The 12,660-nt window shown below is 47.4% G+C and overlaps 1 long non-coding RNA gene across 5 annotated transcripts; it reads right to left on the bottom strand.

Moving 5' to 3' along the window:
* Window positions 1-4,323: 4,323 nt before the first annotated feature.
* On the bottom strand, window positions 4,324-11,716 carry LOC107149802. Of its 5 annotated transcripts, none has more exons than XR_007349111.1 (6): window positions 10,411-11,716; window positions 9,447-9,515; window positions 8,279-8,371; window positions 6,371-7,655; window positions 5,722-5,911; window positions 4,324-5,152 (listed from the first exon to the last, which is right to left on the bottom strand). It is a non-coding gene; the product is annotated as an uncharacterized LOC107149802 (long non-coding RNA). The 5 variants fall into 5 exon arrangements; XR_007349112.1 differs by having other exon boundaries at window positions 4,939-5,597; XR_007349113.1 differs by having other exon boundaries at window positions 4,939-5,911; window positions 6,371-6,475; window positions 7,514-7,655; window positions 10,411-11,713.
* Window positions 11,717-12,660: the final 944 nt, after the last annotated feature.

Here is a 12,660-nt window from a genome sequence, read left to right as displayed (position 1 = left end):
TTAGGGTGGCTCCAGGTTTAGGGTGGATCCTGCTGGGTGGCTCCAGGTTTAGGGTGGATCCTGCTGGGAATAGGGCATATCCTGCTGCCTCAGGCGCCTGCTCCTGGAGTTCCCGTTGAGTTCTCCTGGGATTCAGAGAGTATTTGGTATGCAGAGCCAGGTGGAGTGTGTGGATTTTCCCAGAACATGCGTGTAGAGGGCCGGTGAGAGTCGGGAATAAAGACTTGCTGTTGGAACCTACAAGTTTTTGTGGTGGCTCGGTTATTTTTTGCTGCAGCCAGACTGCGGCACCACACAGTGGGAAAGATTCACAGAGATGATGACATTTCCTATAACACTGCTGTTATGAAAACTTCACATCTCACTTTCCAAAGATTTATGTATCTTCAAATCACCCAACCTGCTGAGAATGAGTCATCTAGTAAGGAGGCACCACAACTGGGTTGAGGTTAGTCACCACACACACCCACTCACACACACACACACACACACACACACAACTACACAGGCAGCTCCAGGGAACAGAGCAAACCCCTCTTGCCATGCAACTTTTAAAGGAAGGAAGGAGCTAAATATAAGGCTTTTACCCTCATCTATATAGCCTAGTAGCCTCTACGTGGCCCAACTTCAGATCACCTACAGTCCTTTGATTCTATCTAACAAAGGCTCTTTCCACTTACTTCTCTGAGCTTAAGAGACCAAACCTCCCCAGCTTGGGTGCACAGCTAGAGCCTCCCAGAAGCTGCCTGAGCTGCCTGTGTGTGGTGGGCTTTCCCCTGTGATCCCACCACACCCTTCATTCTTACCCTCTTCTCAGGGATCTGATCTCCGAGCCTCCATAATTGTTTTCTTTCTCCCCCTACAGAGTCATGGATCAGGGGTTCCTGCAGAGAGTCAGATCCCAGATCGCTGCCACCACTCCTTGTTTTCTCTCCAACCCCTCCCCCATGCTGAGGAACTCACTCAGGCCACACTCTATACTGATGATGATTTCTTGTGTCCTGTTTATGGGGCAATACTCACACCTGTATGGGCCACATCCTGTCATCACACCATCTTCAGCTAGATGAGGAAAACCAATGTCAAACTGAGGCTAAGGAACCTTGTAAGGTAAACTTTGCAAGTCTGTACACATCTCAGCTTGTTCATACCTGAAAGTGCCACCTCGAATGCATGAAGTCACTTTTTCAACAACTTTAGGCAATATTAATTAAGCCTTGAGGAAAGAATGAAAGATACATGATTCAGATAAAGTATGATAACTTATTTTTTTTCTGTTTTTGAGGACTTAACCCAGGGTCACTTTACCACTGAGCGATACCCCCAGCCCTTTGTATTTTTTGAGTCTGGGCCTCATTAAGTTGCTGAGGCTGGTCTTGAACTTGCCATCCTCCTATTTCAGCCTCCCAAGTGGTTGGGATTATAGGCATGTGCCACCCCACGCTGCTTAAAGTATGATAAGTAACCATAAAAAACCCACCAAACAATTTTCCCAAACGGAAAGGAATGATCTTCCAGTCTTTCCAGGAGGGTTAAAAACTTCCATCTTCTGGCAGAAGACAATGGCTGCTGAGTCAGTGTCAGGAACTTGAATTTAAAAACCTGCATTTCTGTTACTACTCTGGGCAAAACCACTTTCTTTTTTTTTTTTTTAAATAATTTTAATGTTTATTTTTTAGTTTTTTTTTTTGGCGGACACAACATCTTTGTTTTTATGTGGTGCTGAGGATCGAACCCGGGCCGCACGCATGCCAGGCGAGCGCGCTATCGCTTGAGCCACATCCCCAGCCCGCAAAACCACTTTCACCAACAGCTTTTCTAACAACCTGCCTTCGTCCACTGAACTCAGTGACAAGTTCTTTGTCAAAAAAATACCTTAGGCTGAAAAAGCAGAAAACAGGAGCTGAATGTTGATATATATACAGAGTTCCCAAGATGTAGTCTGCTCGCACAGGTGGACCCTACCCCACAGATGTCATGAAAGGGAGGCACCTGTTCCAGGATCTCATCACAGCTGTGTCCTCCCTCAACCTAACTTCCACATAACTTTCTGGGATCCCAAGGGATGACTGTGCCAGGTGCCCTCTCTGTTGGATCATGAGACTGATCTCTGTGTCTTAGGCCCAGGTTCTAACACGGGCAAGTCACAGATGGACACTGAGATTTTTATCTGGAGAAACAGGGAACAAAGGCACAGCCTGGCCTAGCCAGAAGAGAGCCAAGGAAAGGGAGTCTAAGAGCAGTAGCTCCCACTAAGCTTCTGAGTCCTTCCTAGGTAGGGAATCTGTGGCCGCCTCGGGGCGGGGAGAGGAGAGGACAGAGTGTGGGGATGACCATGAATCCTGTCAGGGAAACTTTCTCTCTCTTTGCAAGTCTTGAGGGACAGGAAGGAAGGGGCTTATGAGGGAACTGGGGTCAGGGGTTAGAAGAGGGGAGAGATGGGAAGGGGAAGGTCATGTGCAGGTAGAGCACAAGCAGGGCTGGGTTAAGAGGAGAATTCTCAGGGAGCAGGTGGTGGCTGGGGAGGCTGAGTCCAAGTGGAAGAGGTGATGAAAGGGCAGTGGGAGGATCTGAGGCTGCTGGAATCCATCGTAGTTTTGAGCTAATTTCCACTAAAAGCCCCTCAAAGGGCCAACATGGATTAGGGTGGGAGCAAGGTCAGTGTTATGGTTTGGATCTGAGGTGTCCCCCAAAAGCTCCTGTGTTAATGCAGGAGCGTTCAGAGATGAAATGACTGGGTTGTGAGAGCTGTGACCTAATCAGTCCATCCTACTTTGGAGGATTGGGTGGTGACTGTAGGCAAGCGGAGCATGCCTGGAGGAGGTGGCTCACTGGGGTGTGTCCTGGAAAGGTTCACTTTCCCTGAGGCCCCTTCCCCTCCCTCTTTCTGCTTCTTGGCTGCCAAGAACAGAGAAGACCTCCTCCACCATACCCTTCCACCTTGACTTTCTGCTTCACCTTGGTCCCAGGACAAGAGGTACCCTAGGAGCTTACTCTCTGAAACTCTAAGCCAAAATAAACTTTTCCTCCCTTAGGTTGTTCTGGTCAGGAATTTTGTTCACAGTGACAAAAAGCTGCCTAACACAGCCAGGGACTGAGAGGTGCAGCCTCCTACCAGGCTCAGCCAATGGACTCCTTCAAGGTCTCCCCTTGAGCTGTCCCTTAATTAGTGGAGAAGGGCACTCCCCTACTCAGCCACACCCATAGCCGGGATTAGGATAAGTCAAGAGGAGCCCCTGCAGTCAGATCTTAGGGTCTCCATTGACATCAAAGTCTCTAGTATTTGAGTGTCCCCATAAGTGTTAAGCAAACTCAGGTTGTTGGATTCAGAGCTGTAGAAACAAACACTGGACCCAGAAAGAATTTAAGTACAGGAAAGGCTTCATAAGGGACCTCTGCTCAAAGCCAGAAGGGAGTCACATCACTGAGAGGGAGGGGTGAGCCTGGCTCTAAGAAAGACAAAAGTGGATTAGGTTTTATGGCATCTCTGGGGTGGGCAGAGCCTGGGCCTGTTGATGTCATCTCAGGTAGAGGTGGGACTTCTGTCACACCTGCGCTTTTCTCTATCATGCTTCTTCATGTGACACATGTCTCATTACTATCTTAGGGGTGAGCATCTTTATATGATAATAAGGTAAAGGTAAATGTGGTTACCATGGTGACTATGCATGATTTGACCCTCACCACTTGGAGTTGCCTCTTATCATCTTATAAAGTCTCTGACATTATTATTTTCAGAATAGTGCAGACCCTGCTGTGTGTGGCTTTAGTTGGGACTTCTATAGACTACACAGTGTCAGAAGCTGAGCTGTGTTCCCTAGCCTCCCATCTCCTGGCATGTTATCTCATTCCCATAGCCTTGAAGACCAATTCACCTTTTAATTCCTAAAAATTTTCTGGTCTGGCTTCAAACCCCATAAGACCAAGAGCTGGCTTGGCCGTTTTTATTTCTCTTGAGAGGTATTTTTGTCTTAGTCCTAAGGGGTCCTTTTTTTCATTGGTCTGAGGTGGTCTGGGGGTGGGCATTCCCTGAGTCTGCCATAAAGAGATCTTGATCCTAGACAAGGGATTAAGGACTGTGCTGAATACCTTGAAAATTCAATTTGCCCCTTCTAGGTGTTCTAAAACAAGATTCAAAAAGTGGCTGTTGGATGCATGAAACTTCTGCCTCAGTCCCAAACACTATAAAGGAAGTAAACTTTCTGTTTATACTGGAATGGGTCAGTCAGTGAACCTTTTTAGATAGGTCAGTGCCCATGCTTCATTTACCAGCCAGTGAGACACACTCCAAAGTGCCTGTTTATTTATTTATTTTTTGGGGGGCGGGGGGAGTACTGGGGATTAAACTTAGGGGCACCCAGCCACTGAACCACATCCCCAGCCCTATTTTGTATTTTATTTAGATACAGGGTTTCACTGAGTTGCTTAGCATCCCACCGCTGCTGAGACTGGCTTTGAACTTGCCATCCTCCTGCCTCAGCCTCCCGAGCTACTGGGATTTCAGGCATGCGCCACTGTGCCGAGCCAAAGTGGCCAAAGTGCGTGTTTTGTTTGGGGGAAAAGGATGAGAAACTGCACCAGTGCCAATCATCTTATGTTAGATCAACTTGGTGGGAAGGTAAGGGGAACTGCTGCCTCTCACCCACAATAGCACCAGGACGTCTCTCTGATTTGTAACACTGGACTTTGAGACAGAGGGGAGAAACAGGAAGCCAACAATGTGATTCTGAGCAGCAGGGAAAGAGGCAACAGGTGTTTTCTTGTTCCCTTTGGGGAATTTGGAATTCTGGAAAAGGCCTGTGATCAGCAGTGCTTTGAATGGACTTGGGGAGGTTCATCATGTGACAAGTCTCCCCATTCTGAGAATTCAAGGCCAGGACAGACTGCTTTACTCATGGTTATTTAACTGGGATACATCCTGTTGCTCTTCCCTGCCCAGTGCTGCACATGCCCCTTGTGTGTGGATCAGCCCACATGCCACAGGACACAGGTTATGCAACATGGCTTGAGAAATCTCAGCAAGTCCTCTGAATTCTGATGATATCCAACCTTACTCCAGAAATTGCAAATGTGGTAATCAAGTGGAATCTCCTGATGATTTTGTGTCCAATACTTCTCCACATCCTCTGGAGTCTGCAGGCACTTGACTTTTCTATTAAAATGGCAAACAGAGGGGATCAGAGGCTCAGGCAACCTCTTGACAACGTCAGCAAAATCTAAGAGCCTTGAATCTGAACTTGAATTAAATACCTGTCTTTGAATTAGATTGTTAGCTCAGTAACTTACAAGTGATATGGTTCTGGAGAAGTTGTTTTTGAAACTGGTTGACCTATCTGCAAAGTGGCAATAATGACACCTTCCCTAAAGACCTGAAGGGCTGTTAAGTCTAAATAGCAAATTGCAGAAAGCTTTATAAACCATGTTCTCTAATGCACAAAACTATTTTCATTATTTTCCCAGAGCATCCATTCTTGTGCAGTCCACACACTGCAGTTTGTGGTAAATTGTGTCAGGGGGGACACGGGTCCAGAACTGTCCACATCTATAGTTCCATTTCCAGAAGCTAAAACCAGCAGAATGGAATGGTGACCACTGGTCTGGAAAGAAATGGAAAGGAGTCTTTGAATGAGAGCACCTCCTGGAGGACTTTATAATGATGTCACAGAACTTTGGCCCATCAGAACCAAAAGCACCCCTTCAACAGGATGCCAGTTAGCCCACCTGATGAATTGGTCCCATTCCTTTGCTGCGATATATTGGTGACATGTTATCCTCATTTAGACACTGGGAGGAGGACCACCTTATTTCCATAGCCCATGTGTATCCTTTTTCACACCATGGCCATCCCAACCAGCTTCTTCTGAGTTACCAGCTGTACTAGATCCTGACAATTGCCCAGAGATAGCAGAGTCTGTAAGAGGGAAACTTATGGTTCATCCTCCTAGAAGTTTTCAAGAACCCCTGGGACAAGTTCCCTTCCATATTCTAGGAAAAGGAACCCTGGGGAGATGCACAGTTCAGCTTCTGCAGGAAATGGCAAACTTCAAACCATCTCCTGTTTTGACATATTCACTCTTAACCCTTCACCCCAATTAGCACAGACAACAGGACACACTTCCTATAACCAGGGCTCACTATGGCAGAGTGTTAATGGGAGACATGGGAAATATCTTGTCCATAGAAAGAACCCTGGGCATAAGACTGAGTTTCATCAACACACCCCTAGTCATCTGTGCAGAAAGAAGACTAAAATCAGCATGCCCAAGTTCGCAGCTCCAAACATGGCAGATCAAGCAGGCAGGTCAGAGTGGTCTACATACAAGGCCATCTTCCCCACCTGTTTCTATGCCATAGACACCAGGCTGCTTACCTCTCCAGGACTTCCACAAGCCCCTGCTGCTCGATACATCAAAATGAACCAACCACACTCATTGGAAAGTTGTGGTTTATGAAGTCCTGTGGCAGCTCTCCCTACCTAGGAAACCAAGAAAATAGGCTGGAAGAGTCCCATCTACTCATCAAAATGACTCACTTTATCCTCCTCCTTCCCTCCCATCATTGCCCCTATTTCACAAGTCCTGTTGAATACATTTTGCATTTTCCATGTCCCCAAAGGGATTCTTTTTGAATGAGATCTACAGCTTCCTTTCCATTTCTAGAGGATTCTCCTGGATATCCACATCTATCTGTCCATGTCTTCTATGGAAGATTTCCACAGATTGGGGAACCAATCAAACCAATGTGGGAGACAGATGATGCCAGCAACAGAAATAAGGAAGTAAGTCTTCAGTTCCCTGAGTCCATGGAAACTTGTTCTGTGGCCATGATCCTGCCTCCCTGCTGAGTGTGATGAGATGCCACGTGCTCATGAACACCCAAGTAATCCATCAGCACTATCACTTCTCAGCAGAGTTCCTGCCTGATGCAGCTAGAACTGTCAGCTCTTCCTATAGCTTCTCCTACAGAAATGCAGAAATGAGGATTTCTGATGTTAGACTTGGTGGAGTGGGGATGGAAAGGGCTCCATGTGCATTTGAAAGGCAGATGCAAGGCATCCGGACCAGAGAGTTAAGAAAAGCATGCAAGAGAAAGAGAATGTCCACAGGGCCTGGGGAAGAGCACTCTATAGAAGGTGATTCTTCTTACTTGCAGAACCAGTCACCAACACCCACTTCCAACCCTGGCACAGCTGGCTGTATGTCCAAAGCCCGTGAATAGGACAGATTGGAGCTCTAGGACATCCTTTTGGGTACACTCTGCCAGCACCATTTCAGAGTCTCAGAGTTGTCACTCAAGACATCTTCCTGTCCCAGTCTCCGATGGCCCTATGACTGGATGTGACACACATCCTTCCAAGTGGAGTCCTCATTCAGTCTGAATTCATAGCCGAACTACGTACTGAGCACCAACGGTAAGTCCAGTCTGATGCTTAGCTCCAGAGACAAAGCTGCAAACAAGACCATGTGGCCCTGCTGTGTGGAACTTAGATTGTGATAGGGAAGGTGACACGTACACAAGTAATTTATGTCATGTAGTCACACAAAGTACCGTGAGGGAGAGACACAGGGAGCTCTGAGGACACACAACAGGACAGCCACTTTCTGCAGCTACAGGAGTGGAATGATGATTTCTACTTCTTTTCTGGTTTCTTGTCCCTGAAACAAACAAGGTTTTCTGAGAGTCAAAAATATTTTATTGCTAATAAGCATAGAGGAACAAACTAAGTTACAAGATGGAACAAAGAGATCAGATAGCTATAGCACTGCAAGAAAGTGTACGCAGCACCCAGAGCCCACACGGTCACTGGAATGTGACCTCTGCAGCCCATCCATTCTTGCAAACACAGATCCAACCACTTTTCCATTTCTAAGCTGGGTTGTCTCCTCAGAACCTGGGAAAGAGATGGACATTCATGAAACAGCTAGAGCAGCTGGTGAAACCACTCAGCAAGTAACAGTTTCCTGAGCATGCATTCAGAAGCAAGAACTTTTTTTCTTCATTCCCATAATCACAAGTCCAAGAAGCTTTCTGATATTTCTGTAAGCATCTTTGATAACAATTTCTTTCAAAGCCAAAAAAGGGACACCTAAATATACAATGATAAAAAAGTTTAAAAATTATGGCATACTCATACAATGAGCAAATATGCAGAGATAACAATGTTGATGGATGATATTTAGTGAAATGTAAAAATGCTCCTCACAAGTTGTGGAGAAGATGCTGGAATACACACCTACCATGTAACAGAAAGTAAATTTTATGTGTATATTATACTTACAGGAATACAGAGAGTAAAGCTAATCAGAAATTATGGGTGGTCATCTCTGGTTGATGCAATTACAGGTGCTTTTATTCTTGTTCATTCTTTTACCTGCAATGATCATGAGTATTGTCATATTTAGAAAAACAATTATTTCCAAAAAGCCATTAGTCAGTAGCTCTGAGACTTGAGGCTCATTTTGATCCCAGACTCAGAGCAATTCCTGGCTGCTGGTCTTTACGGCACCAGCTCTCCACTTCCATCCTTGACATGGAAGCCACCCGTGTGGCACCAAGACACTGTACTGATGGCCACTTCCATAGAGATCCCAGCTGGGAGGAGTATGGGTGGACTGTGTGACAAGTGTGGGAACAGCAGCTTGAGGGACAGAGGCTCAGAGTGGTGCAGAGGAAGGAGAGTGATTGGGCCAGGAAGTGGGAGGGTCAGGAAGGGAATTTGGAAGGAAATGGCCATTGAGTGTACTTTGAAGGGCGGGTGATGTTTGAAGAAACAAAAATAAAGTGTAGTTGCCATTTATTAACTCTCCAAAGGCCAGACACTTTACAGTGCATGAGATTAGTTAATCCTCACGGGATCTTCTGGGGTGGGGTTTTTCTAATCTCTGCTTTACAGGCAAAGAAATGGAAGATCAGAGAGACAACTCTGGTGAAATCAGTCTTTGCAATCAGTATTTTCATAGTCAAGATACTGGCTTCCTCTCTGTTTGCATCCAGGAAAAGCAGCACAAGCAAGAGCAGACAGTGAGGAGGACTACAGACCTTTCCAGAAGGCCAGTTCCACCTTGGCTAAAGAATCAGAAGTGAGACTCCTACAAGAGCTGGGAGCAAAGATGGAAGGCCTGAAATGCCAGTTGTTGACTCATTATGCAATAGAAAGACAAAAATAATTTCTGAACAGAGAAATGAAATCAAAGTTCTACTTTATGAAAAATAGTCTGACAAAAAGATGGACCAGTTAATTCAGGAGTAGCATATCATAGATGTAGATGAAACTATGGTGCTGGTTTTAAAGGAGGAAAGTTTAAGCATTAATTTTGGTAGTAAGGATTCCTCCAATGTATGCTGTATGACAGGGAGGAAGAGGACCCCCAAAACCCAATCAAATTCTCCACTCTTTTCCTCTCCACCTGAGACACAGACCAACAGAGGCTACAAAAGTGCTTTACCTGCCATGGCCACCAGGTGGCATCCGAAATATCACCCCATCTCCCTCATTACAGGGAGACTGCGCTTTTCTGAAAGAAAAGCAGACAAACCTGTTCAAAGTGTACTCAGAATGTCCCCATCCTGGGACCATCTCTCTCCCCAGCTTTTTCTTGTTACTTACTCTTTCCTTCTGAGTAATGTTGCAAGCTCATATCTGGCCCTGCTAACAAGTTCTAACCCACAGTAATCGATCATTCCAAAGGCCCAGTGGAGTTATGTGTGAAGCGGGATCTTGTGAAATATAGACATGAGAATGGACAAGTGGCATGGCTTTCAGGGAGGAAAACACTGTGAGAGAACAGAGGGAGGGGGCCCAGTTAGGCCCAGGGCTGACCACCATGATGTGTGTCATGACCCTTAGAGAATACATGGGTTTGGGGAGGGGAGATTGGATGAATGACTGTAGTACAGTCTACTAGAAAGAGTTGGTGAGACCTTTAGGGAAACAAAACAGGCCCCAGGGGAATCCTTTGTATCACAGGAATGGGCTTGCCTATCTCCATCATTGGCCTGGCTGATTCTGGGCTGGGAGAGGCCACAGGATGTGTGGGCCCACATGAATGCTCTTGTCAATGAGTTTTCTGGTACAGATCAGTGTGTGAGGCCCATCCTTACAATGTTCTTCTTTGAAGAAGGGGCAGCCTCCATTCTCTTTACTAAGTGCCATGTCTGCTCCAACCTGGGGTGGGGGGAGACAATTCACCCCTCACCTCTCACCTCTTGTGCTGATCTCACACCCTTTTCCCAATCCTTCCTCAGTGACCTATTCACAGACTCCTCCTACCCCTGAATGGGACTCCGTTCCTGCTTTCCTGGATGAATCCAGATGCACTCTATCTCTAAGCAAGCCCTGGTTCTTCCATTCCTCTGCCTTTGCCTCCTTCGTGCTTACAGTCCTAAACCACAAAGGAGTAATGGAATTACCTGGCTGTTGGCTTCAGTTCCTAGTCACAGGTCTAGGTACCAGCCTGCCCTGGCAGGAAGCTGATTTGCTGGCAACAGGCCCCATCTTTTTCCTGGGGTTCCTGTTTCTCAGGTGGCCCTCCCCCTGACACCAGAGTCAGCAGTATGGGAGTGGCCAGAACCAAGACCAACTTATGTCATTGGATGATTGAAGCTTAGCCAAGTGACCCAGAGATCCAGATAATTCTGGGTATCGAGAAGACACTGGCATTTGACTAGAGAAAGTAGGACTTTAGTGAAAAGAATATTAGAGGACAGGAATGCAGGGTGCCTGGCATGTCCTGGGGACTGACAGGTCACTAGTTTCCTTTGGGCCTCTGTAAGGCTCTTGAGGCTAGATTTGAGGTAGCTGAGGGCCTGCTGTTGGGGATTCTGGACTTGGCTCCTCCCCATCTTGCTGGTTCTCAGCTGAATGGAGAGGAATGCAGGTGGCTGTTGCATGAGAGAAGAACGGGGAAAATCAAGGATTCTCTGAGAGCATGTCTGGGCCAGAAAACATTGCAAATTCAGAGTCCCCATGGGAAGGGAAAGGAAATAACTTTGGGTTTTGAAAGGGAATCCAGCTAAACCCTGGTGAAAAACCAGTAGAAATAAGCTTGGAAATCCACCAGGATTGGTCACTTATACCTTGGATGCCAAGGACCATGCTGAGGGCTTGCCTGGGACTTTCCCTTTTTCCTCTAGGATGAGGGAGAGGGGAGGAAGGTGCCAGGGGCCAGTGGAGATGGGCTTAGGGAGGGGAGATTGGGTGAATGACTTCAGTACAGCCTACTAGAAAGGGTATGCTCTCAGATGCCTCTAGCTGACCAGTGGGCCTTCCAGACTCTACCCAGTTTCCAGTGTGTCTGCAGCCTGGAGTGAGGCCCTGGTGAAGTGGACACAAGAAAAGCAGGGCCCAGCAAGTGTGCTTCTGACTCTGCTTGGCAGGTTTGTTCTGTGGTTGGAAAGAGCTACTTGCTAGAGAAAATATTCAAAGTCCCTGCACATACCTGGCAGATGTTAGGTTCTGGCACATTCCTGCCATACCATTTCCCATCCAGCAAGCTTTTCTGAGCCTTGCAAAGTGGGGGTAACTCATGGGTGAACTTTGCTGGATTGTTAGTGCACTTAGCACAGTGCACATGAAGAGAAGCTTGAAAGTACTGCCGCAGCAATCACCCTTGAGGCCATTCTCTTGCCTACCCAATCTTAGGGGCTCCTCTGTTGGGAAGGGCATTGACTTTTCAGCGGGTACAGGGAGGTGCACAGGGAGGCGCAGTCAACACCCAACCCCCAGATAGATACCTTGGCACCATGGATGAGATGAGAGAGACGCACACTCCTGGTTGGGAAATGCTCTGGGGAAGCTTGGCTTAGGACAGTGCCAGCTGTCCTCTGGACCCTGCAGCCCTTCTGTGGTCAGCTCAGTGCTGATAGAGGAAAGCACAGATGACATCAGTGTGAGTGAGGTTACTGCAGAGCAAAGGGAAGGCCAGGAGAGTGCATTGACCTCTTCTTGATCCAGGCTGCCCAGCTGGGGACCTGTGGCACTGTCTTTCAAACCTGGGGCCTGGGAGGAGCCCTGTTTGAGGGTCCTCGTCAGTGAAGTGTCATGTTAGAGTCTCTTTTCCTCTTGTGAGCTCCCGAACTGTCATCTGCTCTTCATACCTAATGGCGGTAGCCCCTGGGAATTTCTCACCAGTGTCTCTTCCTTGCTTCTCCCAGGCTGGTCTGGCCTGTGTCTGTCCTCTTGAGTCTACAATGCACTGTGTGTAAGGTCCCATCAGCATGTCATCCTCCATGAGAACTGCCCAAAGGGACCCCTGGGACCTCAGTTCTTTCCCCCATCCTGGGGCCTTGTGGGTGGTTCATAAACATCCTCCGAATGAGTGAACTGTGTGTTCTTGGCAGTGGGGTCCCCTTTGCTTCTTTTACCTTCTTTCCTCCAGAGCCAGTGTTGCCCAGACAGGCCACAGAAGGGCAGGCCACCCTGGGCGCTGTTCCCTGGATGGGAGGAGAATGAATCTACTTGCACCATCTCTCCTGGTCGTCTGGTGCCTGGGATTCGGTTAGCATCATTGGACAGGGCGCTAACTGAGGGCCTGGCCCTTTCCATGGGCCCAGAGAACAAGCTGGGGTCAACACTGGGACAAGAGGAGTGGCTTCCAATGTTCCTTCCCACATTGTCCTTTGCCATGGGAAAGCCCAAGAGGCCTGGGGTTATGAAGGCAG

The sequence above is a fragment of the Marmota marmota genome, unplaced genomic scaffold (genome assembly GCF_001458135.2).
Source record: "Marmota marmota marmota unplaced genomic scaffold, marMar, whole genome shotgun sequence".
NCBI classification, from domain to species: domain Eukaryota; kingdom Metazoa; phylum Chordata; class Mammalia; order Rodentia; family Sciuridae; genus Marmota; species Marmota marmota.
The sequence above is the reverse complement of the archived record's forward strand: the minus strand, read 5'-3'. Positions and strand labels throughout refer to the sequence as shown.